The sequence below is a fragment of the Zosterops lateralis genome (assembly GCF_965231275.1).
Source record: "Zosterops lateralis genome assembly, chromosome: 13".
Lineage (NCBI taxonomy): Eukaryota > Metazoa > Chordata > Aves > Passeriformes > Zosteropidae > Zosterops > Zosterops lateralis.
In genome coordinates this window covers 12767468-12795362 of record NC_139773.1, presented here as the reverse complement: position 1 = coordinate 12795362, position 27895 = coordinate 12767468, and positions in this window count along the sequence as shown.

Here is a 27895-nt window from a genome sequence, read left to right as displayed (position 1 = left end):
TGTGCCGGGCCGTGCCGGGCTGTGCCGGGCTGTGCCGGGCCATACCGGGTTGTGCTGTGCCATACCGGGCTGTGCCGGGCAGGGCTGTGCCGGGCCGTGCCGGGCTGTGCCATACCGGGCTGTGCCGGGCCGTGCCGGGCTGTGCCATACCGGGCTGTGCCGGGCCGTGCCATACCGGGCTGTGCTGTGCTGTGCCGTGCCGGGCTGTGCCATACCGGGCCGGGCCGGGCCGTCGCGGGTCCTTTCAGCATTTGGACAGCGGTGCGAGGCTGGTGGGAGCCGCCCGGGCCAGGGGAGGCTCAGGGGCGGCCGCAGCCCTTTCCTGTCCGCCTCACGGGGTCTGTTCCTCATGGGATGGGGACACCCCCAGAGGGGACCCGGGTGGCGGGGTCTGGGGCAGGGGGAGCTGGCCCCGCTCTCCCCCCGAGAATGGCTCCCCCAGGCTGGGGGAAGGCAGAGCGGGGTGCCCGGGGGGGGGCAGGTGAGCGATGGCGGCCCCGGGGGAGCGGGGGGCAGAGGGGCTCCCCGGGGGCGCAGGGGGGTACCCGGCCCCCCGCCCCCGCCAGCCCCGTCCTCGGGGGGTAATTAGGGGGTGAGGCGGAGGGGCCGCGCTTTCTGCTCGGCGGAGCCCGCCAGCCACCAGCCCCCGCCGCCACCGCCGCCTTCCTCCCGTCCTCCTCCTCTCCCCCTCCCTCCCTCCCACCGCCTCCTCCCCTCCCCCTCTGCCTCCTCCTCCTCCTCTCCGCCATGGTTGGAGTGAATAGGCGGCTGCCGGGCTGACGTCAGTGCGGGCAGAGCCTGCCGGCGGCGGCAGCTCCCGGCCAGCGACCAGAGCCGGCACCGGCAGCCGCCGGGAGGACGCGCGGACCGGGCAGAGCCGCCTCCGCCACCCGCGCCCGGGGCTGGGGCTGCGGGGCCCCGCTCGGCCGGGGCCAGCCCTGCCCGCCCCTCCGCCCGCCCCGGGGAGGGGAACGGCCCCGCCGCCCGCTTCGCTTCTCTTCTCTTCTCTTCTCCCGGGGAGCGCCGTCCTGCCCTCGGTACGGCAGCAGAGTGAGTGTCGCGGCCGGGCAGCGCCGCTCGGCGGGGCGGCCCCGGGGGGGCGCGGGGGGATCGCTCTCCTCCGCGGGGACACGGCGGCTGCCCGGGGGGGAGGAGGGAGGCAGGACACGGGGAGGGGGACACGGAGTCGGGCCGGTTCCCGGCGGGAAGTTGGGCGCCTGCAGGTGCCGGGAGCGGGACCCGCTCCCCGGCTCGCCCTCGGCGGGGCACGAGGGGAAACACCGGCACCTTTCTCTGCCGGGGCCGCGTTCCCTCCGGCAGCTGCTCCCTGGGTGCCGGGACGGTGCACCGGGAGAAGGTCCCGGGGCGGGTGAGCCCCGGCGGAGCGGCGGGAGCGGGGCCCGGGCGCTGCTGGGGGATGATGCCGGGTTTCCCCCAAATCTCCTCCCGCCGGGGGGAGAAGCGGCACCGGCCCAAACGCCCGGATGAGGCCGAGCCTCCCGGGACAGCCGGGCTTTAGGCCGCGGGAGGAATCCCGGGGAAGTTCATCCTCCCGGTGCGGCGGGAGCTGCCGCTGCTGGGCCTGTTTTTGGGGGTGAGAGGGCGGACATCAGGGTGTCCCGCTGCCCTGCTCGGATTCAGCCCTGAGGAGCAGCAACGGGGCTGCCGCTGCTCGTGCCCTCATCTGCCACCGGCTCCTGGGGCTGGAGGATTTATTTCATTTTTCATGCTGGATGCATTTCAATGCTGTGTGCATTTTCTTTGCTTAAAAAAAAAAAAAAAAAGAAAAAGAAAAAAAAAAAGAAAAAATGGCATTTTAATTTTACTTTATCCTCGTTTATTATATTTTTTTAATTTCTGTTTTTATCCTAATTTTTAAAAATTTTTCTTTTTTCTTTTTTTTTTTTTTTTGTCTTTTCCCCCCCCCATTCATTCTTCCTTTTTGCTCCCTGCCTTCCCGCGAACGCTCATTTCCTCGGGGTTTCTTGTTTGGTTTTTGTGTTTTGTTTTGTTTTGTTTTGTTTGTTTTTTTTCCCTGTATCACCCTGGAAGTGAAACGCATTTTAGGCCTCAGCCTTAAGGAAACCCGAATCATAGCAGTGCAGGTGGGCCGAGCGTCTGCCCCTGCCCGGATCCCCTGGACGTGCCTCCACCCCCGGCCCGGCGGGCAGGGCAGGGCAGGACCCGCCGAGGAACCTCCGGGCTGTCCTCACCTGTGTCCCGGAGAGGAAAGAGGAGCCGGGGGTGAGACGCAGGAGCCGCTTTGCCTTTTCGGCGCCGGGGTTCGCTCAGAGGCGGCTTTTAATTACTAAACAAAGCGACGCGTTTTCCTTCACGCCCGTCGGGAGCTGCCGCTTCTTTGCCGAGCCCCGATGGGGAGGGGGAAAGCCAAAAAAAAAAAAAAAAAAAAAAAAAAAAAAAAGGGTAAAAAAAATTTAAAAAAATAAAACAAGCCCAAAAATAAAACAATTAGAAGAAGATGCAGCTCGAGGCTGAGAGGCGTGGGGGGTTACTCCAGGTTGGCTAAAAATAACTTCTCCTAATTAAAGAAAAGTGACGTCAGACGTGCAGGACGTAGCGAGGGGAAGGCAGCGGGCTCGTTCCTGGGCGAGCACCTTCAATAATTCACGGCCGGCCTGGTCACCGGGCTCTTCCCTCCCAGGTGCGGGGCCGCCCGCCTTGCCCGGCCCGGGGTCACCGGGGAGGGAACGGGGCCGTCCTGTCCCTGTCCCTGTCCCTGTCCCTGTCCCTGTCCCTGCCCCTGTCCCTGTCCCTGCCCCTGTCCCTGTCCCTGTCCCTGTCCCTGTCCCTGCCCCTGTCCCTGTCCCTGTCCCTGTCCCTGCCCCTGTCCCTGTCCCTGCCCCTGCCCCTGCCCCTGTCCCTGTCCGTGTCCCGGGAGGGGCGGCAGGTCCCAGGCCGGGCCCGGTGCAGCACCATGGCCAGAGCCATCCTGGCCCTCCCCGCCCCGTCGGGCCGCCCGGGGTCGGGTTGTTTTCTCTCGTGCAGATGGAGGCGAGTCCCGCGGGCGGCCCGGGGGAGGAGGAGCCGAGCCGTGTCCGGGCGATGCCGCCCGCAGCCCCGGAGCCAGGGCAGCCCGGCCGAGCCCTCCCCGGGCTCTCGCCGGTGCTCTGCGCTCTGCCAAGGAGCCATTTTGTGCGCGTCCTGCTAAAATTGCGCCAAAAAGAAAGCCCAGACAACCCCTATCCCCCCCTCCAAAAGAACCCCAAAAATTAACCAATTTTTAAAAAAAATTCCTCCATACGCAAAGCCTAAAACCAAACAAAAATACCCCTAGCGCAAGATTATTATCTCCCACGTACCAGGGGAGAGAGAGGGAGGAGAGGGTCAAGGCGAGAGCTCCGAGCAGAGCAAGACATTGCGAAAAGGAGCAAGGAAAAAAAATATTATCATCTATATTTCTGCCAAGAAAATCACCTCCTTTGACCGGCAGAGAGAGGGGATCCCGTCTCCGGCCCCGGGAAGGCCGGCGAGGCGCGGTGCTTCACCCGCAGCATCCTCTGCCGAGCGGCCCGGAGCCTCGGCACGGCGGGCGGGAGAGCTCTCACCGCGGCTCCGGGCACTGCTGCGCCTTCCCCGGGGCCGGCCCTGCCCGCCCGGGGCCCCTCGGCGCTGCCGCAGGGACAGCGGGGCCGGAGCGGGGCCGCCTCGCCGCCCGGGAGCGGGAAAGCCGCCAGAGCCCCCAAAGCCTCTCCCATCACCGGGGCCCGCGGTGAGAAACAAACGGGGGAAGAAGCGAGGCTGTCCCTGGGCCAGGCGAGCCCTCGGTGCCCGCTCGGTGCCACCGCCGTCCCCTCACCCCGGGCTGCTCTCCGGGGCTTCCCCCAGCACTAGAGCAGAGACCACCCCGACAGAAAAATCTATAAATTAGGAGAAAAGCCAAGGCCGTAAAATTAAGGAGATCCCATTCACGGCAATTTTTTTTCTCCCTTCTGTCTCCAGGATAGATTAAAATAAAACCGGCCAAGTCCCCTCCCGAGCGGCTCCGGCCCGCGGGGAAGGCACCGAGGGGCTGGGGAAGGAAAAAATATTTCTGCCCACCTTCCCCAGCCCCGTCGGGGCGGGCAGAGCAGCCCCGGGCCGTGTCTCGTTGGGCAGGAGGCGGGAGGGGAGCGGCAGCTCCGGGAGCCGAGCGGGGCTGGCCGGGCTCCGCGCCGGCTCCCAAGGGCTGGCAGCCCTCGTCCTTCGGCTTTTAGCTGATTGAGCGCGTCCATTTTATTTATTTAATTTTAAAATTATTTTTAAGGGGATGGCGGGGAGGGGGGAGGGCGAAGAGAGGGAGAAATAAATAACCCGAGCGGAGCTCGCCGGGAGGCGGAGGCGGCGGGACCGGCAGGCAGCGCTCGCTCTGCCGCGGCTGCTCCCGCCGGCATCGCCTCGTTTTGTAGCGGGTCACATTTTACCCTCCTCTGGGGTTTAAAGAAAGGCGATGTTTAGAATTAAAATTACAATTTTTTTTTTTAATTTTTTAATTTTTTTTTTAGTGAGGAGCAGGTCAGTTAAGCGCCCCAGATAATCGTATTTATCTCCTGGCATTTTCAGTCTGATTGTTGTGGCTGTTATTATTTGTACGTGCCGGATTCGCCCCTACACGCACATCGCGTTAAGGATCTGTGCAGGAAACAGCAGGACCTGCAGGGGAAATAATTAAAACTGTGGGGAAACGGGGAGAGGAGAGGATGTGTGGGGGATCGCCCCCGGGACACGCCTCGGGACGGGCGGGCCCCGCTCCTGGCCGGGATAAAGGGACCGAGGGGCCGCCCCCAGGTGCGGGGCCGGGCGGGAAGGGCAGTGCTGGGGAGGGGAAGGTGTCAGAGGGGTGGGATGGATGGCAGGCGGGGAGAGGGCGCGGGGAAGAGAGGGAAAAATGGGAGAAGGAGTCGGGAATACGAAAAGAAAATGGATGGAAAGGGAAAAGGTGGGGAGAAAGGCAAGGCCAGGGAAAGGGAGAAGAGTGAAGGGGAGAGGGAAGAGAGGGGAAAGGGAAAGAGGCGGAAAGGAGACAGGGGAGTGCCGAGGAGGGGGAAAGGGAGGTTAGCTGCAGGTGCAGGGCTGTGCAGGGCGCTGCTGCCTCTCCCCCGGCCCAGCGGAGGCGCCGCGGGGACACGTCGGGGCGGGAGGGAGCGGGGAGGGGGTACGGGAAGGTGAGCGCCCCGCGGCACAGGCCGGGGCAGGGCGGGAGGAGGCGGCGGTGCCGGGGCGCGGCGGAGGGGCCGGTGCCGATCCCGCCCGGTGCCGATCCCGGCCGTGCCCGCCCCGTCCCGTCCCATCCCGTCCCGTCCCGGCCCCGCCGCAAAGCCCATCCCGGGCGGAAAGCGCGGGAAAGGGGGCGCTGATTTAAATGAGGGCGCGGGGATTGGCTGGGCGCGGCGTGACGTCACTTCCCAAAGGGGGCGATTACCATGCGAGGGGAGTAGAAGTTGGGCAGCGGGGCGGGAGCGGAGAGCGGCTCTCGGGGCCGGCCCGGCGGGATGGGCACCCCGAGCTGCCCGGCCCCGCACCCTGCCCGGCCCCGCACCCTGCCCGGCCCCGCACTCTGCCCGGCCCGGCCCGGCCCGGCACAGCCCGACCTGTCTCGGTACGGCGCGGTTCGGCTCCGAGCCCCCGCGGCAGCCCGCCATGCGCCCGTGGCTCTGCCCCGGCTCATCTTCTCCGCTTCGTATTTATCTTTTTTTTTTCTCTCTCTCTCTTTTCTTTCTTTTTTTTTTTTTTTTTTTCCTTTCTTTTTTTAATTTTTTTCTTTTTATTTTTTCCTCTTTTTTTCCTTTTATTTATTTTTTCTTTTTTTTTTCTTTTTTTTTTCTTTCTTTTTTTTTTTTTTTTTTTTCTGTGTGTGTGTGGTTCCCGGTGGCAGCTCCTGGCCGCCCTGCCCCGGCCGTGCCCGCACCTTGGAGCGGAGGGACGGACGGACGGACGGACGGACGGATGGCCGGCATCCCCGACGGAGGGATGTTTCTGTCTTTGGTTATCTAGCTGTATGAGTGTTGTGGAGCCATCATAAAGCTAGATAACCGAAAGTAGAAATGACTTCCAGACCTGCTCGCCCAGGGGACGCGGCCGCGCCGGGACCGGCGGAGCAGAGACGGCCGGACCCGCCGCCCGGGGGCTCCAGGTAAGATCTGCGGCTCCGGGACTCCCCGTCGGGCCGCTCGGGCAGCCCGGGGGCTCCGCGGCCGCGGGCGGGAGGGACGGGACGGGACAGGAGCCGAGCCCTGCGTCAGCTCTTCCTTCGCCAGACAAACCCGGGCTTTAATTATCGCTTAAACGCCCGTCGAGATTCACTCCCGGGCTGCGGGTTCGCGGCTCCGGGGCCGTGCAGAGAGTGAGCGCCCCCGCAAATAAACCTTCCCCCCGTCCCAGCCCACGGGTCAGAGCACAAACCCACAGCTTTGGGCTGTCTTTCCTTCTCTCCCTCTCTCTCCCTCTCTCTCTCTTTCCTCTGCTCTATTTTTTCGGCTTTGGATTTGATCCTGGCCTCCCTTTGGAAGGTCAAGTTGGTGAGAATGCGATCACTTTTGTGGCGCGGTGTTTGTCGCTTTTGTCCGGGGCTGCGGGGGCTGCCCTGCCCTGCCCTGCCCTGCCCTGCCCGGGGAGGGGAAGGGGAAGGGGAAGGGTCCCGCTGCCGGCGCTCCCCTCCAGCCCCGAGGCTTCCCGGGGAGCCGAGCGCTTGGCACGGCACAAACCCTCCCTCACCTCCGCTGCGAGCCCCAGAAGTTGAAACATAATATGTATTACAATGTCTGGCAAGTAATAATAATAATAATAATAATAAAAAAAAAAAAAAAAAAAAAAAAAAAAAAAAAGAAAAAAAAAAAAAAAAAAAAGGTGGAAAAAGAAAGCAAAGAAAAGCAATTGGCACATCTGCATTCCGTTCCCATGGCGACACAAAGCACCGTGCTCTCCGCCGAGCCTCCCCGGCACGTTTTCCCAGCTGGCGTGGGGCGAGCGCCCCTGGCCGGGAGCGGGGTCCCCCGGGCCCCCCGGCCCCTGGGGCGGGCTGGGAGCATCTCCACCGGCCCCTCGCACCCCGCAGGGACATCCCCGCACGGGTGGTGCCAGCTCCGGGAAGGCTGCGGAGAGAAGCCTTCCCGTGGCAGGGGTTGCGGGCGGGCTCTTGGCCGCCTCTCTGCCCCCCAGGAGATGCTGCGGGAGGTGAGGAGGGCTGGGAAAGGCGCTGCCGCCTTCCCGCTGCTGGGCGAGGCGCCCTGCCCCGTCCTCTCCTCCAGCATCCCTTGCCGAGGGACAGGGCAGCACCGCAGGGCCGAGCCGCCCGCGCCCGGCGGGGAGAGGTGGGAGCCCCCCGCACCTCGCAGGCAGGTTTTCCACCTTCCCTTGCACGGGGGAATGGCGTCAGATGCCACGTAGGCCCGCAAAGCTAAATCTGCCTGTGCACCCTTCCAGGGCCAGCAGAGCACCGCCATAACCACAGTAAGGAAAAAAGGATCTCGGCCTGAATTTGGCTATACCGGGAGAAAGAAAAGTTCTGAGGAGCTGTTATTATATATTCTAATGAGAAGTCATTGGAGAAATTAAAAAGGGCAGAGAAAGACGAAGACGCCAGCACTAATTCCGCGGGAAGCCTCCCAGGGAAAAGGCTGTGTGAGTGTGAACGCTGAAAAGCATGAAGGCCTGGAATTAGACTATCATTTAGAAAGCGTTACTAATCCGAAGTTACAGCAGTAATTCCATGATTTGCTGGGTCCCACACGCAGCGCCAGAATTAAAGATACGGATTTTCTAGAAATGTAACTCAACTGTGGCACCGAGTCTCGGCAAGATCCGAATGAATCATTCATTCCAAAGGCAGCGAAAGACGTGTCATTAAGAACCAACCTCCTTCTCTCCAGCCCATCTGGAATATGTATACTCGATGCAATCCCAGAAATTGTGGAAGAGATCGGAGGTGGGGAGGAAGGAATGTAGTCCTTTCCCTCCTTTATTATGTTGGCTATTTTTAAGAAATAATTTTCCAATTATTTTCACAATATTGTGAGTGGCGCTCAATTCTTCTCCTATTTATTTTTTTTTCCCCCTTTCGTGCGCTAGCATCGAGTCAGGTGCAAACGGTTTCAGTGGAGATGCTTTAAAACTAGACTGAACAAAGCAGGAGGGAACCGAGCAAGGTGGTTGATGAATGCATTTATTCCGGAGTAATGATTTGATGGGGGATGGAGGAAAGAAACATTCAAATTCCTAATGAATGTAATTCAGGAGGAATCATTCAACCAGCATGTTAGAGAAAATCTGTTTGGTGGGAGTGTTCTGCACTGGCAGAACCCAGGAGGTATTTCTGTCCCTGGCTTTTGTAATTGCGAAAGGTGAAAATATAAAAAGAGGATCTGAGAAAAAAAATATACACACATATAATAAATGTCTTTGTGTGTGTATATATAAATACATATATATATATAATTTTATGAAATAAAATGGAAGTGTGGAAATGCGTGTCTACATGAGAACTCTTACAAAGGATTGATGCAAGCTTTTTCACCTTGCTATTCAATCAGCTGGTCAGAAACCACTCTTGACTTTTACTATTTTTTTTTCTGCACAAAATCACCTCTCCTGAGCTGATTTTTCAGGTATTTTTTCAGGCCATGTACTTGGTACACTTACCCCAGAGCAGTTCCCCCAAAGGGGGCTGAGACAGGGACTGAGCAATTTGGCCTTTAATGTCCAGGAGAGAGAAATCGCGGTTACATTTTTTCTGGTGCTTTAATGCTTCATTTTTGCCCCCATTGTTGGCATGAGCCTGTGGGTGTCTTGAGGAGGTGTGAAGGCAGCACCCCCTCAATTAACAAGGGAGGTGGCAGTGAGTGATGGGGGACAGCGGTATGAGAATCCCCAGCTCATGCGTACGTGGGTGGGGGGTGAGGCGGTGGATGGAGCCCCCCAGCAAATCTCTGCTTGTGACATACCCGCTGCATCTAGAGACTCCCTGGCAGCCCCCCGACAGGTCTCTGCTCTCTCTCTTTTTTTCTTTTTTTGAGTGCCATATTGGAAGGGAGGTCCCCAAGGGTCTGTCCTTGGGCTAGGGATGGATTTTGGCTGGACACAGTTCCCTTTGTTGGCTTTGCTTCTTGCCCTGTAAGAATAGCTGTTGGTTAGGATGGATCTTTGCCCCTGCGTAGGCGAAACCCAGAAGGGAAGGCGTCTTTTTCGGGCGTGCTGAGATGAGAGTCCATGTCCCGGCATTCCTGGTTCCTTCTCTTCTCAGTGGGACTCTCCTGGTGGAGCAATAGGATGCAGCGTAGGCCAAACGTGGGTGAGGTTCCTGGAGCTGGGTTGTGATGTCTTTGTTCTTCAGGCAGAGCTGGGGATGGGCAGAGGGAGACAGAAACAGAAGAATCAGCATGTGCCATTGGGGGATAAATGGAAAATACAGTTTGCGGGTTTTATCCCAGGGAGATGATTCTCTGGAGATCGTGTGCTCCAGCTCATGATTTCCCACCTTTTCCTAAAACTTGTCCGCCATGCAGTGGGTTTGGCTTAATGCATGAGATGAAGGGGGTTTATACCAAATACCAGGGGAAGCCAAACTCATCAGGGCTCGGGGTCAGGTGGAGAAGGGGCTGTTCAGGCCCTGCTGTTTGAAGGAGCTCCCCTGGAAGCCAGGCTGTGTGAGCATGCACACTTGGTTATGGATGAAATCCCATCAATGGGCATTTTTATGGAGCTGCCTGGCAATGGCGAGTTACGTTCTTGAGGCTGGGCTCAGCCATTTCTTTTGTCTCTCTTGGCTCCCATGCCGTCCCTGCACCCTTGATGTAAATGGATGGTGACTCCCTTTACCTGCTGTTGGCATTGTCCGTGTCACCGGAGAAAGGGCAGAGCACAGGAGCTTGGAGGGTCCATCCAACCTGTGGCCATGGATGGGTGCTGCTCGTCCACCAGGGAGGGATCACAGCTGCCTGCTGGAAACAGTCTCGTGTCTGGGTGGAGGGAAGGTGCTGATTTGGCATCTGCAGGTGCAAGCACTGAGGTGCTTGGCACGTGGTGGTGCGCACACACTGTTTGTGGTGTGGGTACCGTGTGTCACCCTGACACTGCTGCTGCCACATCTCAGCCCCCCCGGTCACCCTGAGTCTTTGGATGTCCCCAGGGGCCACCAGCATGAGCTGGACATGTGGCTGCCTACGCTGGCTTCCCCAACACATGGTACAGGCGTCGCCCTGTCCAGGTTAGGATTTTGGTGTTTCATGCTCACAAGCCTGGTCACCTTGGAAAGGTGTTTGCCAGGACCCAAACTGGAAAAACATCATCTCAGGCTTCTCACAATCCCTCTGTCCCTCTGAGAGCATGTTTGCAACCAGAGCTTGCATACGAGGCTGGGCCATCACACTGCCCGCAGCCGGACTCCCGGCATCCGCAAAGAGTCAGGACGAGGTTCTGGCTTTCGTGTTTTCTAATATTTATTCAGGGGCTCAGGTTTGGTTAGGAGCGTTTGCCTTGAAAGCTGAGGAGTGGGGGTAAAAAAAAGAAAATGGGGGGAGCAAAAGAACACAATCTCCGGCAGTTAGCTGTCTCTTGGAAACTCAGTTTGCTGTTCCTATAGAGGCTTTCTCTTTTCCTTCACCCTGGTCTGGCCTTAAGTACCACTTTAAGCGGGCTTTGCTCATTCACATCCAGGCTCCTTAGAGCAATTGAGCCCGCGGGGGTTTGAAAAGAAGGGACAGTCCTTCAATGGCAGGACCTTGGGCCAGGCTAATTGGTTTTGGTTCAAGGGGATACTGGATTTGTGAAAAGCCCAAAGACATCTTTCCCACGCCAAATCCCGGCTCTTCAGAGGGGGAAGTGAGGGGTGCTAGGTGGAGAAGGGAGCTGAAAGAAAGATGGTTTAGTTGAGGAACCTCGTAAGGAGCCGGCCGCCCAGCAGCTTCGGCAGGGATGGGTGCAGCCACGGGCAGCGCCCAGGGTGGCACAGCAGCAGGGCCACCGTGCCCTTCCTCCTCGGGGTAGGTGGACACTGGTGACTGGCTCCCAGTGGCATGCTGGCAGCAGTGGCCTGGTTTCATTAAACCCAGGCTTTTTCAGTGTATGCCAGACTCCCATGGAGATGCCACAAATGCAGGAAGGATGGGACATGGGTCCAGAAACCAAATCGTGTCTGTGTAGCCGTGGGGGGAATTTGTTGAGGTCTCTTGTATCTCGTTTTGATTTAGGAATTTATTTATTTTTAAACATTTACTCTCTCTGGCACCATTCCAGCAGTCCCACGACCTTTACTCTCTGCAATCCATAAAAATCACTTAATTATTGGGCTGAAAATCAAGGCTTGGAAACAAAGCCAGCTTATGGGACCATCAGTTCTTGATATATTTCCTGAGAAGACATATTTCTGGGCACCTTCAGAGCAGAGCACACAGCTTGTTGGATATGAGATATCAAGGCATTATTTATTGAGGAAGTCTTCACACTCCCTCATCTGTTATAATTAACTGATGACATTTTTTCTTAGGTTCAAAATATGGTGAAAAAGTATAATTAGCACGAAGCTGAGGCACTGCATTAAAATGTCTCCTATAGTTAATGTAGGGTAGTGGTGCTATTTATTATAGGAGGAGCTGGCTCTGACCTCTGTGTTGCCTAACACTTTTTATTGTAAAGATTCTTGAACTTTTTTTTCTTTTTGAGAACCTCTGACACTCCCATTGTTTGCTGTGGGCCCTTGAAATTCGTCTGGGGGAAGCTCTTCGAGTCGAGAAATGCCTATTCTTTGTCCCTTAAATTCCTTTCAGGTTTAGCTGAATTATGAATTGTTCAGAATCACGATTTCCCTTCGCTTGCCTCTTGTGGGGGGGGAAATTAAAATTTATTGTTTCCCTGGAATAATAATCACAGATAAGGAGCAGGGTGAAGCCATGGACTCCCACCACTTTATTGCAGAGCTCTGGACCAGCCAGGGAAGGTGGGAGGGTGTTCACAGCCAGCTCCATCACCCCTTTCCACCTTTAGGTCATATCCTTCCAGCACAGACCCTTCTCCTGGGAGAAAACTCCTCCATGTTCTGGCGCCAGGAGGAGAAAGTGAAGGGTATGTGGGTGCAGTGGCCTGGGCACTGCCAGCCCCAGCAGTCCTCTTCTCTGCCGGCCCCGGGAGAGCAGCCTTCTGCCGCTGCCAGATAACATTAGTCCTGTATTTCATAGTGGCAGAAATCTGTGCTGAGGCTTGGGGCTTGAAATCTCTCTGCCCGCGCAGGATGAAGCAGGGATGGGTGCGGGGTGGAGGAAGGGGAATTTGTTACACTTGCCTACAATTGTTTTTCTTTTTGCTTATATAAACAATCTATTATTTATTAGCTATAAATAATGCATTTTTCTGTATGTTTAGAATGCACGTGATTTCTGTATATTAAAAATGTACATGGTTGAAGGCACCAAAGCAAGCGCTGGCAAGTCGGGGGGTACCTGATTTCATTTTGACCATGAGACGTTCATTCAGCCTCTCCCTGCCCATGCCCTTACGAGGCTGACGACACGGTCACAGCCTATTTTTAGCTCACTCCCTCTTTTCCTGTCCAGAGTGGCTGCACAGCGAGGTGGAATTAAGGTTGCATGGGCAGCCATAAATTGGACATTTCCTAACTTTGAAGTGCTTGACCACGCAATCTAAGCGAGGGCTCTTCAGGGCAGTATTTCTGCATGTGGCATTACCTGCATTGGCTGGGGACGTCAAACACGGGGGTAGAGAAGCTGTAGAGCAGAAAAGACCTATCAGACTATTGAAAGTGTTCGTTTGAATAGGTGGGGGAGTCAACAGAGAGCCTACACTTGATCTGAATGGCCAAGAAGATGTCTCCAAGCTGAGAGGGGGGAAGCCTTTGTTCCTTCAGTCCCTGCCTTGATGTTTTCTTTGCCTTTGGTTTTCCCTCGTTCCCTCCTAAGGAAGTTTGGGCTCCTGCTTTTGAGGAACCGTTGGCTTGTGTAGTGAATTAGTGTGCTGGTGGAAGCGAGGGTGTCCCTAGGAATGTGCACACACACGCACGCTCCCGTCATCGCACCAGCAGACGTGTGCTACCAGCTCCTAGGTACTTGCTGATTGGCGTCCTTGCCTTGTCTTGCCTTGCCTTGCACACTCCCTCTTTCCCATGTCACTGTCAGGAGCCATTCCACATGTTGGAGGGAAAGGAGAGGCCTTTGTGTTTTACATAGGAAGGATAATCTCTTTTTTAGCTGCTGGAAGAATTACTCCGAAGGTGATTATATGCAAAGCACATTTGTCTTTTCTTGAAATAGCACTTTTTTGTTTTCTTTTTTTTCCTTTGTTTACTGGTGGGTATCTCCATTCTGACTCTCAGTAGGATGCTTGGCTGTCTGTTTTTGAGTGGAGTGGACACCTTGAGCAAATCAGTCTGCAAAGTAAGCGGCCCTTTGTTTTACTTTCCCAGGTGTAATGCAGTCACAGCCCCTTGCACACACCTTGTGCCGATGCTAGAGCACTCTCCCCCAGCTGGCAGTGTATTTGCCCTGGGTTGTAATTATTTGACCGAGCAATTCTGTGTTTCCAGAATTCCTGGAACTTGATACCTGCCTGGGGCTGTTTCTGGATTGGCTCAGGTATCTAAGTGTCCTGCGTTTGAGTTTCCATTGTTTGGGTTTGGCTTGTGTTTCATGAGCATCTCTTTCATAACTTTCCCCCTCTCTCCTGCCTCTCAGTTCAGCAAAGGGCCTGTCTATCTGAATGCAGGCAATAAACATCTGTTCTCACCCTCACTTCTGTTAATGAGATAGAGACAGGTAAGCATCACACATACCAACTTCCCTGCTCTCAGCAACATCAAGGAAACGGTGACAAGCTATTAATGGAAAGTGATGGTCTGGGTGCTAATTAGTGCTTCCTTTTCAACTTTTACCTACATGTCTGCCGAGATGCCCATCCCAGCCTCTCCTCTCTCCCTGCATCCCTTTGTTTCCAGCACGTTCTGTGTTCACTCTGCTCATCCCATGTCAAAGAGTCTTCTCTATTTTTTCCCTACTGATCTCTTTCTGCATCCCTTCATTCCCTTTCCCCCCGCCCCTTTCCCTGGCACCCTCATTCTCCTGTGGTTGTTCCAGCCAAAGAATAAGCATGATATGACACTAGGATCTGGAAGCTTGGGGATGGGATATGTGAAGTTGGTCAGGAATTGCCCATCTTCATCACTGGGTAGTAATGTTTGCTTGTGGCACTAGTGCGCGGGGTCAAATTACCCTGGGGATCTGAGGTCAGAGATCTATCCCCTCTTCCCACAGGTAATGCTGTAGGGAGCCTCCCAGCAGCTCACAGGTCTTGATCATGGAGCAATTAGTATTTAAAGCAGATCTTCTGGTAATGCCCAGAGACCGAGTAGGACAGGCCTCCACGGTGTGAGCCTGCAGGAGATGACAGGTCCTGCTCCAGAGAGTTTGTGATCTAAACCTTAAATGGTTTTGCTGTCCACCAGCCCCTGTTTTTTTAATGGCTGGTTTTTGAGATCCACCCCTATTTATGCTGCAGCAGCAACGTGATTCCTGGTCTCAGCTTGGTGCCCGGTCTCTCCCGTTTCTCTTTCTTCTGGTCCCTGGGCTCTGCCCCTTCCCCAAGGACACTAATCATCCCTTCCTCACCTTTTTTGCACGGGCTGTGGGTTTCTTGCTGCCAGGCTTGTGTCCCAAGGAGCTGCCTAATCTGCCCCTGTCATTCCCAGTCACAGGCTCCGCACACACCATAGCTTTATGGGGAATGCTTGCAGGGCAGTGGGAAGAGGCAGCCATGGTTTGCACATCAGCTAATTAATTTTCATGACTGAACGATGCTGCCTGGTCTCTTGTTTATACTCCTCGCCTCTCCCCTTCTCCCCCTCCTCGCTGACACACACACAAGACGACACATCTCGTAGGAACGTCAGCATCCTTCCACAGCCTTGAGACGCGAGCGGTTATTCTGTTGGCTTGTCAAACGTGGGTTTCCCTGCTTCATGGTACACAGGGGCCCCCTGTTTCACATTTGCTGATTCTTATTAGACCCAGCGCGCCAGGGCCCTGTCTCTCCCTGCAAAGCAACGCGCCGCATCCCATCCATAAATCCAACCCTGGAACAAAGCCTCTTCTACCCTGCCCCATATTTCTACCCAGCCTGCCCGCTTTCCCCTCTCTCTCTCTCTCCCCCTCTCCCGTGCTGAAGGTTTCCTAGTGCCAGGGAGATATGATAATTCTTGTGAAGAGAGCATGAAATGCCTCTGCTCTTTGTGTCTGTTTAATTCAATGAGAATCCCAGCCCCAGATGTCATGAATGGTGGGCTTTGTGCTGGCCCTTCCTAAGCCCTAACCGCCAGCCCAGCTTTCTGTCTTTCTTGTTTCCCACCACTGGATACTGATTAACAAACTAAATTATTTTTCCTCCCTAATGATGTTTTCCCACTTTGCCCACCAGGCTGGAAGAAGCCACGGGGAGGAAAGAGTTTGTGCAAAGGATGAGATAGCCAGGGAGAAAATTAAAGAGACAGTGTTGCTGTCTGGGCTCTGGCAATGCAGGTCCACTCGGCTTTATTTCCTTATTAGAGAATGGGGTCGTGTCTGGCTGTATTTTACGTGGCTGGGTGTATTTCAGCCAAGGGATGGGCTTGAAAGCATCTGCACAACGTATGCTCTGGAGCATGCCAAGGTCTGTAACTCACTTGCAATTGTGTGTGCAAGTTTGCACGGCCCCAAATTTAAGGTCTCTTTTCCAAACGTGAGTGACATGTGGTAATTACTTGACATCCGTCCATGCATATGGGAACCTCTTTCTAATTGAGACAAATTCTCTTTTCCTTAATCAGACATGACTGAGAGTTCGTGGAGTGGGATGCCTTGGGAAGGGCTGGGACGTCTCCACCTGAGCAAGGAAAGGTGAGTCCCTGGAAGTCTTGCTGAAGGATCGAGTCCAACTCATGCGTGGGAGACCAGCTCTTTTACCTGATCCCTCCCTCCCTCCCACAGCCAAATTCCCAGCCAGGCTTTTGAAACAGGGCCAGTTGTTAGCTGCTGGTAGAGAAGACCAGCAGCGATAATCCAGGGAGCCTGGATGGAGTTGGAGGCAGGTGGCCAAGGCAGGATTGTGCAGAGCCACCTGCTTCTTGGAGCCCAGCAGTGCCTCCTTGCTGGACATCAGCAAAGCTGTGTCCAGCAAACACCCTCCTGGAGCAGTAAAAGAGGATGAGTGTCAACCTTGTGAGTAGAAAAGATGGTATGATGGGGAGGGAAAGAACATTTTAACAACAATCTGGAGGTCTGAGTTGTGGCATTGGGAATCATTGAGAGGAGGTTGGTTTGGCATTTTGATTTAAAAAACACCCCAAACAAACAAAAAGAGGAGCCCCTATGTTGGTGGTGTGGACTTCTCTCAGCTGGTACACGGGCAGGGACAGGTCTGATGGACAGGGCATCTGATGGACAGAGAGCTGGGTGTGCTTAGGAAGGCTCTACAGTGGTGCAGGGCTCAGCCCTGTATTTATCAATACAATATATGTATTTATCTCTCACAATTGAGAGCTTGAGTCAGAGAGGGCCAGAGCCTTGCCTTTCCCTGTGCAGATCTGGGAGGCTTGTGCAGGCTCAGCTTGTGCAGCTCCTGTCAGAGCCACGCCAGTGCTGCGGTACCCAGCCATGGTTCCCCTTTTTCTCAGCTTTGACTCAAAGGGGTAATAAAAAGGGAAAAGGGAGTTGCTTGCCTGCACCCACCAAGCCCCTGCAACTGCACCCGCTGCATCCAGCAAAGCGCTGCCTTGTGTACGGCCTTTGCTTCCCACTGCAGTCACATCTGACCCTTATTACTTCTGCAAGTTAGAACAAGGCAGGAAAAATGGCTGTGCAGTGAGTTTCTTCATGCGCCAGGATTTATTAAGAACAATAGGGGAAATCAATCCATCTATGTAGAATACATCGCAGGCTGCAATGGGATAAAGCATTTATTCCGCTCTTGAAGGGTAGAGCTATAACTCATGGGAGGCAAAACCCTTAGTGCTCTGGAGTCCCTTCCCTTCATGTGTGCAAAGAAATGCTTTAGCCCATGGCAACCTACCAGCTATTGAATTTGTGTGGAGAATCTGCCGTCCTTCCCCTTTGCCGGCCCCTTTTTGGAAGGCGAGTCACTCATTAAAACACACCTCTGGAAAAATGAAGGGGCTGTCGGTTCGAAGGCATCTCTGCATCTCGGTTTTACTTTAAACAGAGAGGGAATAGAAATGTCTCAGTGATTTAAAAGCGACCCCCCACCAATTTTGAATGGACAGATTGTGCTTTAACCAACACAGGATTTGCTGCAACTTTCTGCTGATGCCCAAGGACCAGGCGCTGCAATTACAGCAGAGAGGGATGGGTTGGGGTGTTGTGACAAAGCGAGATGCTGTGCAGGGAGATGTGTGTTGTGCAGCTGAACACCTCCAGTGCTGACTAGATAGATGTGTGTGTACCTATGTAAGTACTCCCTGTGCCCAGCTCTCTACTCGTGGTAGAAGGCATGCAGTGCAAAGACTGGAGCAGTAGTTAGCAGGGGCAAAAGGTGACTAGGATTTGTTATAATCTTTCTGGGTGTGAGAGAGTGTGAAGCCTGGTGGGGGGTGGGGGGGTGGGTGGCATTAATAGTGAAATGGTATTTTCACTAAGCCTATTTTCACTGGGTCTAATCTATGTTGTGGGAAGAGGATCTCCTCCATAGGGCAGACCCAGCAAGGCTGGTGAGCTGTTTGGAGGGGTCTGGGCTGCCAAGGAGTGCGGGCAGTGGGAAGCGAGGCAGTTGAGCAGACACGTCAGACGGCCTTCCTCAGCAGACATGACTTGGTAGCGTGCTGTTGGGCAGATGGGGTTAATTCTTACACCCAAATCAAAAGGCAACCGAGGGGGGAATGTTTTATTAATGAAAGCAGCCCTTTGTGAGTATTCCTCCCGAGGCACGTTCCCTCCACCCGCTGCCTTCCCCCCTGGCTGCTGTCTGGCCCCACGTCTTGCTCAGTACCTGCTCAGCTGCCACTCACCCACTGATAGGTTTCATCAAGAAATGTCTCCATATGTGTCTGAGTCCTGAACCTGGGTATGTGGGATGGGAGGAGGAGGAGGAGAGATGAGTCCTTGGCCACGCTGGAGACAGGGGTTTGCCACAGGCAGGCAGAGCTCGGGCTGTCACACGTTGCACATCAGCCCACTGATTGCTGCAATGGTGCTGCAGGAGTCACCTCTTGCTCACTGAAGAGCAAGAGAAACAGAGTGCAAGGTAAAATGCAGGTTGAAAGTGAGTACTTCAGTGGGTGCGGGATGAAGGGAACAGCTGGAGATTGGGTTGGTGGCCTTGCCCACCACCCAGTCCCCTTCTCATCCCACCACCTCTTTGCCTGCCAATCAGTGGGGTCAAAAAAGGAGCAGAGGATTTCTGTGCACCCAGAAAACAGCCTCTCCTGGTCTTTCTTACCTTGCTGTCTCCCTGTGCCCATGTCCTTGAGGGCCCTGGACACCTTGTTCTGTTAAAGGACAGGGTCGTGGGAGTGGCAAGGGCTGTGTGTGGAGATTATTTCTGTCGCTTTGTTAAAAATAAAACAAAAGCTGGTTTATGACAATTGATTCAGGAGAAGGAGGAAGTGGAGCTCAATTCCCAGAGCACCTTTTAGCAAGGCTCTGCATGCGCGCGCGTGTGTCGTACGCGTGTCAGAACTGAGCACCCACGGAAGGCCGGGTCGGGAAACCTCACATGGAAGCGGGGAAAAGACCCCAGTGCATGGCTGCTTCCCTGAGGGAACCCCCGCAGGGCTAATGTTTGATCTGAGGCTCCGTTGTACTCCTCTGAAACCTTGGGATGTCAGGAGCTCGAAGGGAGCCTGGGATGGAAGAGGATGCTATTTGCATTTTCCTATGAATGCATCTATTTGTATAAATCTGGTGTCTCTGTGCATGCGCACACTCCCCTACGCATGCATTTGTTTGAAGAGCAACACGCTGTCCCCGTAGTGTTCTCTGCTCAGGGCCAGAACTGGTTAGTCTGAAATTCAGACTCTTCCTGGAGGAGCTGCAACTCCCCTTCCCGCTTCAAATCTAGCAATGGCTATGGACATAGAAGTCCTGAGATGGTTCACCATGCGATAGCAGAGTTTCCTTGTGGGGGATGAAGGCTCCCCCTTTCAAATTTGCACAGACATCAAAAGAGTCTGGAAGGTTCAAACAGATCACAACGTAATCAAAATGCCAAGCCACCGTCTGCTTCTGCCTTTGGGTTGACAAGCAGGATTAGCACCCAAGGGAAGCAGGGTGTAATAGTGTTTCACGGGCACTGTGAACAGCCCAGGAGTGTGTGGAGTACAGAAAGGTTAGCCGAAGGGCAGGTCTAGCTACAGACGTACAGTTGGGGGGCGGATTTTAAAGCAAGGAGCTGTACAACCTCCGTGGGTATTTACTTTAGCAGAAGGCAGGACTCTCCTGTATACCAGTGATGTCACGCTGGAAGCAGTTTAAGCTAAACTGGAGAAAGCCAGTTTAAGAGTGGAGATGTGCACCAGCGTGGCGAGGAGCAGCAGCAGTTGACCTATGGTGCTGTCATTATAATGGTGTGGTTTTCCATGTAGACAACCCTGGAGCGGAGCAGCTAGCCTGCCATCCCTTATGTTTCACTGTCTAGCTGAGATGTATAACATGGCCCTGCCTGCATGTGGTTGCAATCACCCTCTAGTCCTCCACAGAGTACTGGAGCAGATGCCGAATTTTCAACGTGCTTGTGTGCCCATTGCACCGTGTGAAATAGTCCCATCATAGCTAAAGACACGTGAAATGCTTCCCAAATACCGCTTTAGTGTCAGTAATTGCTGGTCTTGTCCTGAGGGCAGCCCGAGACCAGAGATGAGGGTTCCTTGGTTGGTATTTGGTGTTGCTCATTTGGAGAACTGAGCAACACTGATGCATCCACTGTAAAGCTCCCATGGAGTGAGAAATGTATCTGTAGCTTTGTCTGTGTCTTCTGTGTAACCATGCGTTTTATAACTGACCTTGTTTCAAATTTGTGTTAAATTAAGGTTTAGGAAGCTCACGTCTTCTTTACTGATATCTCTGCAGTTTTGGTTTGGGATTTATTTTGTTTTGGCCAGGAGAAAGGCATAATTTGCCCATAACTCACTCTCTGATGGCTGGACAGGAGACGTCTTGCCTTGTAGCTCTCAGAATTCTCAATCTGTTCTGGCCATGTCTCCCAGGGCCATCCAGTGCCTGGCAGCCTTCAGAACCCACTGGGACACAGTGAGGGAGGCAGGTGCCTGTGTGAGGATAAGCCCACTTGTGTCCAACAGTAAAGCCATGGTGAGGGCACAGCTGCCTCTGTGGCCAGGAGCAGGGCCCAGGCAATGTGTCCTGCCCGGTGAAGGAAAAGTGTACCAAGATTGTTCCATCCAGGAGGGCTGGGGAAGGAGCTGTGGGAGCGCCGCGTGCCCAGCACCTTGGCGCCGCGAGCAGGGTCCGTGCTAAGATGGCCGCTCGCCAGCGCGCTCTGGCCCACCATGGCAACTCCTTTCCTCCTGGGGCCCCTCTTTACTGGCTGCCATTGCTCCCGGGTGCCCACCGCCTCAGGGCTGGCGGAGGGGAGCCCGCTGGGATGGGCCAGCTGCGGGCCTGAGGCAGCGTGGGCCCCGGCGGCCATTTTGCGGGAGGCGAGCGCCGCCTGTAAGATGGCCGCATGGGCATGAGGTGGGGTGCAGCGCTGCCTTGTCCTCGCCACGCTGCCTCCCTCACGCCGTCCCCTCCTTATCTTGCTAATTACCGATGAAGGCAGAACAATAACGGGAGCTGGCATGCCCCAGTTCTTTCTCTGCCACCTCCTTCCTCGGGCGGAAAATCTGTGCGCACACCTCCCCCCCACCGCCCGCCAGCCCCTCTGTGATATTAACTGAATTAACATACTTCCTAATTTGCCCTGTGTTTTTTCCCTGCGCCTGCTCCGAGCCGCCTCGTCATGGCTTCTCCAACTGGTGGGGAAAGAAGCGAGTGCGTTCATCCCCTCCGCTCGTTTGGTTGTATGCGAAAAATCCTTAATGACATCTAAAAGGGGTGGTGGGACAAAAGCCCACGCGGGGTTTGGCAGGAGACGTGCGATATTTACCCCGCCAGACCATCCTCACTGCCTCTTTGCCGAGGGATTACGACGGCCGCCGTCCCCGCGTTCCTCCATTTATTTATTTTGCTGGTGGCGGGGGGACGCGTTGGCACGCGGCTGCTTTGTGCGCCTAGCTTCACCTATGAAAAGGACATATTAAGGTGTTGCCATAAACCCCCGGATGACAAAGAAAGCGCCTTTCTCTTCTCCTTGTGGGCAACAATGACAGAAGCCTTTAAAACCAAGAATATTTTTCCCCCCCAGTTGCAGAAGGCTTCCTCTAAAAGGAACTTAAATACATACCATTAATTCTAAAGCGCTGAGCTCCTGCTAACTATGCCATGCTTTTTGTTTCTGATAGTATTTGTCCATTGCAGAGAGCAAGCCAAGGATGCGGAGCCTCCCCCGCCCTCCTCCCTTTGTTTAAGTGACAAAATGTTTCTATGTTCTTGTTTAGAAAATAAACCTTTGTGGGTTTTTCAGCTTTTAGTTTTATTTTTTTCCCATTTATCGTGGTGTGAAATCCAAACTCCCCTTCTTCCCAGATCTTGGGAATCCATGTTCCTCATGATCAATTTTCTCTCCTTTATCTAAAAATACAACGTTATTTTATAGCATTACTCTGAAAATGCAGCAGTTATATTTTGAATTTGAGTATTCAGAGCTTCAGGATATTGCAATATTTTTTTTTACAAGCGATGAATGAAATGCAATGATTTAAGTGTGTAATGCACAATACAGATGCCATGCATTGTAAATACATTTCAGGGGCATAAAATCCAACACAGAGAGCCGGTGTTCCACGAAAGCCGGGAGTCCAAAAATAACTGTAAAAATGAATTGTCTGTCGGGACAAATCTCTCAGATCCAAGCCAATATTTGCAGGGTTACAATATACAACTGGCTTACTTATTGGCATAAATATCTCATTTTAAAATGCCGATGATAAACTGAAAAAGAGGTGAAGGAGATATTTGACTGATTACTGGATGCCATGGATTCCCTGCATTTAATTTCATACTTACATGCTATTTACTTATCCCATGTTTATGGGTATGCGCTTTAGCTTCATATAAATCTCTCCTGTCTGTCTGTCTCACTGCGTTCTTTTCTCTTCTGCCATCCCATCTGCTTCTCATGGTCCTTCTCCTGAAACCACATCACAGGATCTGATGGGGATAATGGGAATCTGCCTCTGGTCTCTATCATAAACATGCCAACGTGGGCTATTGTGTCGGGAGACGGCGGTCACCAGATGGTGCTTGGTTGCCCAGGGTCTGTGTCACTGGGTTTGGTCTCTCGATAAACCAACAGCTCCTTTAGCATTGTGTTTTCCCCCAAGATCTACCTACCCTGGCTAAGGAAGGTGTAAGGACCTTGGGTAACGAATCCCAAGGGATGAAATCCTGGGTTTGTTGGGCGCTTTGCAGCCTCAGCTATGCAGCTATGAGCTGTCCTTGCAGAGCTGAGGTTTGTTAATCCCTGTGCTCAGCCGTGTTCACCCTGTCTGCATTTCTGGAAAGGAAAATGAGCATGGTAGTTTGGGACTGAATGCTGTCTCCACGTGAAAAGCGGTCCATGTCAACCTAAGCAGACATCTTGCTACCTTTATGTGCTGGGCTAGGCAAGACAGGGCAGAGACATCTCTGTGATGCAGACAAAATCAAGCCGTCTCCTCTTGCCTGGGCTCACAGACAACTCTTGAGTGTCTGCAAAAGGACTGGCTTGTGCAGGTATCATTGAGAGATGTAAATGTTACAGAGTGACTGAGGTATGGGGCTTTCTCTGTGAAAAAATGTCCTCCAGCCAGGAAAGACCCAGGGACAAATCCTGCTCTTCATTATGTGCTTGTATGTCCTCGGGAGGTCCTGGACATTGTTGTACATGTAAGCTGCAGAGCGGGGATTAATGCAGAAATAAAGATTGAAGATAAAAACAGTGAGAGCGATGGCTCTTCCTGAACGCAGACAGATGGAGAGAGCCTGGCATAATTACATTTAGCAAAGGGCCGCCATGAATGAAACCAATTAAAGGAGAAGCAATGCTCATATGAGAGAGAGAGAGAGGGAGAGAGGAAAGCAACCACCTCTCTGGGTCTTCTTGGGCATCCACCTTCTTTGGGGGCGAGTCACACAAGTCCCCAAGTCAGGGGTGAGCTTGTGCATGCATCTGCCTCTTGGCTGAGGGGGACTTCGCTTATCTGCCATGGTGAAAAAAGAAGGAAATGGGAAACATCGGGCGCTGGCGGGGCCGGCATGGAGCTGGCTTGCAGCCAGCCCCAGCCTCGCCGTCTCCATTGTCTCATGGCTTTAATGCGTGCCTAGAAATCCAGTATTTAGGATTCAGGTTACCATTGTAAAGCAGAAAGGTCGTGCTCAGTGCTGCTTGGCGTGGATTCCTCTGGCAGCTCTTTTGCCTGCGTGCCCCATGTTGGGACGGTGTTGGCAGAAGGCCTGGGGCCAGGAGGCCGCAAGGAGCACATCTTTGCTGCCTCTGGCATGGTGTGCACCTTGCAAGGGATGCTGCTGGCTTTGGGATTTAGAGGAGGCAGCGGGAGGTGTCCAGAAAGCCACACAAAGGAGAGGTTTGCATTTCCTGGGAAGCTTGGCATAAAATCTAGCAAGGCAGGATCAATGTGTCTCTTCCTTTGGCTCTCACTTGGTGGGAGCTTCACGAGTAGCTGCTGCTGGTGGCCAAGGCTAAGAGAGGCTTTTGGGACTGTTCCTCCTGATTTCATTTGTAGTCCCAGAAATGGCTGTTTTCCAGCTTTCTTTCCTTCTTCTACTATCCCGCTCTCAAGGGAAGGTGCCTTTTGGGTAGAAGAGCAGCTGGCAAGGCTGGACTAGAATAATTCACGGGGGTTTTAGAGCAAATCTTGGGATTTGGGGTGTCTGTTGCAAACCCCCAGCAACTGTAATCAAGGACTGTTTAAAAGTCTCAGTTCTCACTTAAAATTAATAGAATTATGCTAACAAGAAATGTATTTAGGGACCTCTTAATTGCAAGGAAAACTCTGGAAACAAGGCAAAGACCTCGTAGGGCTTAGGCATTATCAGTCTGAAAAATAGTCCTCCAATTAGTTGGTTTTAGCAATTTTGGGGATCAAGACGCAAAGCTCAAGGCTGACAGTGCAGGATGCTGAGTAACAGCCAAACAGGGAGTAAAAGAGAGCCTGACAACTCAAAGTGTCATGGATCACACTGGGTTGGATAGCAGCTGGCTTGGGTCTCATTTAAGCCCCTAGACATACTGAGGGCTCTCAGGAGTGGTCCCAGCCACTGTTGTATGGCCCTGGGCAGAGAGAAACTTGGGCACAGGGGTCTGTGGTCTGGAAAGTAATATTTGGTGATGTTGGTCCCTGGCAGCCTATTCTACAAGAGAGGGATGCACATCTCTGTATGTGCTAATGAAGGTAGTGGGAACAAGGCTGTACAGATGCAGACTGGCTGTGCCTGTGGATATGTGTGGCTCTGTGTTATTCTGGGAACAGCTTGAAGAACAGTATTTGACTTCCATGCTGCCAGGACTCAGAAAAAAAAATGCTTTTTAAAATTTATTTGGTCCTTGCTTTAACTAAGAGGTCGTGTACTGTGTGCAGTGCTGTGGAAGACTCTGCTTAAGAGCCAGAGGAGGAGATGCTGTCTCTGTGGTGTCCTCATGGGATTGTGCAGGATCTTCCCAGGCTGCTGCAGACATGCCCCAAGCTGCCACTTGGACCAGTGACTCGAGGGAATGTGCTCCTTCAGTCCATTTGTGATATATTTCATAGGTATTGCCTTGGTCCCAGTGGCCGCTTGTCTGAATGTGCTGTTGCCAGTGTGAGTTTTAATGCATGTTATGCAGAAGTGTACTGGAGCTCTTCAGAATAAAGGGCAAACTGTATGTGTGAGTCTGGACCTGTACCAAGCTTTTAAGGCAGCTGTGGTCCTACATGGTCACCAGGCTGAGCTTTCTGATGGCGTGGCACTGAGGAGCAGAGTAGAAATCGAGGGCTTCTGAGTGGGTGCAAGGCTGGGACCCATCTGACTCATTTTGCTTGCAATCAGGTGAATGGGTGATGTGTCAGAGCAAGCTGAGAGCTTGGGGAGGAAACAAATGGTTCACATAGATAAGTGCTGGATGGGGAGCCCATCAGGCGCCTGCTCCCTTGCAAAGGAAAGATCCTTCCTGAAGCTTGTTGCATTTCTGTGGGCTCTGACTGACTTCTGCCTCCTTGCCTCCTTCTCATCCCCAAAGGACAGAGACGAAAGGAGTGCCTGCTATTGCTGAAAGAGCTTGAGGATGTGGTAGGAAGTGGCTGGTCTCTGCTACCTAATTAACAGCATGGCTGAGTGCTGGGAAACAAAGGCTCTGGTTTCTACACTCTCTTCATCCTTCTTCCCTTCCTTCCTAGCCCTACTGATACCATGGGATGTTTCCATAGATACCTCTGTGGGTGCTGGATGTGGAGGGGACTGTCTTGCTGTGTGCAGTGGGATGAGGATGGTGATGGTGTGCTTTATTCCAGACTTGGATCAAGCACTCCAGGGAAGGCGTGGCTGGAGGAACAGGGATGCATCTCTTCTGCTTGGGCTATTTCCAGCTGCAGCTGTCTCGAAGCTCTGCAGAGTGCCCTTCTGCCTCCTTTGGGGAAAGCCTGTCTGTGTTGACCCATTTGGGCATGGAGCAAGCAGAACTGGCCACAGATGCCTGCTGCAAGAAAGGCTTTGCCTGTTCCATGCTCCAAAGGCAGCACCAATCTACTGGGATTGTGGCACCAGTCGTTGGCAGGGCCAGTGCACTTGGCTGAGGGGCTGAGAGCTGCAAGGGCTTTGCCAAGGAGGGATTCTCTGCACCTTGGGGAGTTTTCACACCTGCATCCTCTGATCAGACCCACTCAATGAGAGTCATGGTGGCAGGCAGAGGGACACGGGGGTGTCTGGACTCCATGCTGTACTCCTGAGGGACTTGCTTTATGGCTGTGCAGAATTAGTCTGTGTTTTCTAGGCCACCTTTGAAAAGTGGCTGAAAATTTGATTTCTGTAGCCTAAAAACTGAGCTCTGTGTTTGTTTCCTTAAAAGACAGGCAAGGACTAGAAATCTCCTGTGACCTGAGAGTCCAGCCAAACTCTGAATGGCTCAGTGAGGGTGGAAATGGGCTTTTCAGTTTGCTTTTACCACAGTCAAGTTTACTGCTGTTGTTGCCCCGGTTTGTGCACCAGTGCCACAACGAGGAGCTTCCCAGCTCCTCCCTGCTGCCTGAAGTCGCTAGGGCAGAAAGGCTCCTTTGCCAGGGCTGGTTTGGGAAGGACTGGAGTGGTGGGTCTTGACTGGCACCTTTTTAGTGCTGTGTTTTCATGGCTGTGCTTGGAAAGGGCGTGTGGGCACAAGGCCACCAAGCCCTTAGAGGAGGGCTGTCTGTGGTGACGACCACTCATTTTGCCATGCAGCCCTGAGGAGTGCAGGGCTGTGTGTCAGCCCGATGGAAGCTCTCTGCAGGTCCTCCTGCCCGAGGAGCTGGCAGTGACACATTTCTGACACAAACTGAGAGGAGATGCCGGCGTGAGATCCTGGTCATGTCATCTGGGATCAGGTACCAAACCCAGCCGTGGCTGCAAGCGGTGAAGGAAGCAGCTGCCCCCAGCGATGGTGAACATGATCCAGAGCTAATCCCGAGGCGTCTGCTCCCTGTACGTGCCTGTGGCAAGGTGTTATCCTCGAGGTCTCCCAACCCCACACCGGAGCTGCTCCCAGGGCTCTGTGGCTCTCTGCAGAGTGGAGCTGTGGATGCCGCAGGGATGCCGGCTGAGGATGTGACGGGTTCGCGCTGGGCTTGCGTTTGATGACGGGTGCTGGCTCCACAGGGTGCAGGCACAAATATCTCAGGGGGATTTGCTTTCCTACAGAGCCTATTGCTCTCACAGGAAGATGGGAAAATTCGGGTCCTAAAGGGATGAACACTGCCTGCACTTTGAAGGCAGACATCCCAGGAACCATAGGGAAGAAAAAAGACACCCACTGATTTTTTTTTTTTATTATTATTTCTCCCTGTTTCTGTCTGCCTATCAGCCTGTCAGCCAGCTAGATGCTAATCCACAGCAGCAGCAGCACAAATAAAGCTAGGCTAGAGGGATGCTAATTTATGCCTGGATTTCATGCTTTGTTTTACTTCCCCACTTTATTGGACAGAGTAGGCTTTGTGAGTGACGTAAAATGTTGCGTGTGCTCTCCCCATGGCAGGTTCATGCACATGCAGCAGGAGAAGTTCATTTCTCTGTAGCCCCTGCAGCCTTGCACATGCCTTTCTCTGCCTCCCCTGGACCATTTTGGGGGGGAGTCATTCCTGATAAACCCCCATCTGATGAGGACTCCCTCTAAGTTTCGTTGCACTCCATGTGAAACCGAGCAATGTGTTTCCAGTCTCATCGTGTCTTCTCTCATGGTGCCAGCGTTTATGCATCTAAACTGTAATTTTTTATGCTCTTGCTGGGTAACCAGACTACAGCCTCGGCAATTTGCATGAATAAATGTCATGTAAAATCATCTGCTTGTGGGTAGTGGCCAGCCAAAAAGTTATGTTGTGAGGCAATCTGTTCTGAGTGATCTGTTTAATGAGATGTTGAGATTTACAGCTCTCAGTGTCCATGGGGAAAAGCATGTATGGATTTAAGGTCACAGCCCTGAGGTGACTTTACCTGTATGGTACAAGTAGGTGAGGAGTTCTATTACTTGTTACTTGGGAAACTCAGTGTGTTAAACTGTGCTGTTGGGCAAAAGCCTTTGAAATGCCCTGTTTTGAAATAAAGGGAAATGTAAAGAACAGTCAAAGAGGCGTTAA